This window comes from Hipposideros armiger, unplaced genomic scaffold, assembly GCF_001890085.2.
Source record: "Hipposideros armiger isolate ML-2016 unplaced genomic scaffold, ASM189008v1 scaffold_966, whole genome shotgun sequence".
Lineage (NCBI taxonomy): Eukaryota > Metazoa > Chordata > Mammalia > Chiroptera > Hipposideridae > Hipposideros > Hipposideros armiger.
In genome coordinates, this window is record NW_017732316.1 from 453,649 (window position 1) to 454,733 (window position 1,085).

A 1,085-nucleotide genomic window follows, 5' to 3' on the forward strand; every position below is an offset into this window, starting at 1 on the left:
TTCACTCCTTATCTTATCCATACCACTCCAGCCTCAGTAAACTTATTGAAGTTTCTAGAATAGATTAAGTTAATTAAACTTTATAGCTATATTTAACTCGAATGTTCAGTCTTATGCTTTTCTCGTCCATATATTTTGATCTTGATTCATATGCCACTTTTTCAGAGAGTGAGTTTCTTTAGCTAACCTGTCTAAAATAGAGGATGTGTCTTTTATCTATTGCTTCATGTCAAACCACCATAAAGCTTACTGGCACAACCATTTACCACCAAGGAATCAGTGTATCAGAATCATATGACTCTGAGGGTGGCTTTTCTCTCCTCTATGTGGTATTGGCTGGATGGATCGACTGGGGCTGGAGAACCAGTATAGCTTCACTCACTTGTTGGGGGCTTGGTGCCGGCTGTTGGATGGGGAACCTCAGTGCTCCTCCAACGGGTGCCCCTTCTCACATGGTCTCATCTTTTGGACCTTCTTTTACCATGTGGCCTCTCTGGACTTTGCTAAGTAGTAGCTTTCTTTTTCTTTTTCTTTTTTTTTAATGTATAGTTTCCGTTTTATTTTTTCCCCCAGAGAATATTTCTTCGGTCTTAAGGACTTGGCTCCTTACATGGGCTTTGGTGGAGGTCGTGGGGCAGCACCCGCAGGTCTAAATCGGGGTGGGGGTGTTCGGTCCTTCCGGGCTTCACGCGAACGATTCCTGACTACCTTGCTGTGAATGGCACAACTCACACAGTAATGTAGTTTCACATACAGCTTGGGAAGCACATAGGCGTCGAAAACACTCACTTCGGAAATGTCCCTAACGGCTGCAACCTCTACTACGTATGTTTCGAATGATGAACTTCTTAATGGCCTTGTCCTTGGGCACGCATCGGGTGCAGTTGGTGCAACGAATGGGTTGCACATGGCTGCGGCCCTTTTTGGCACAACCATTGTTTCTTCTCTTCTTGGTCATCGCTGCAGCGAGGATCGAAAGACCTCTTTTTTTTTTTAAAGATTTTTTTATTGGGGAATCCAGGGAAGGGGAACAGACAAGTTGCTGTTATTTTGTTCTTCAATCTAGTTGTGGAGGACGTTGCTTC

At 44.1% G+C, this 1,085-nt stretch overlaps 1 pseudogene; it reads right to left on the reverse strand.

Moving 5' to 3' along the window:
• Positions 1-532: 532 nt before the first annotated feature.
• LOC109375536 (40S ribosomal protein S26-like) lies at positions 533-958 on the reverse strand (annotated as a pseudogene).
• Between the last annotated feature and the right edge of the window lie 127 nt (positions 959-1,085).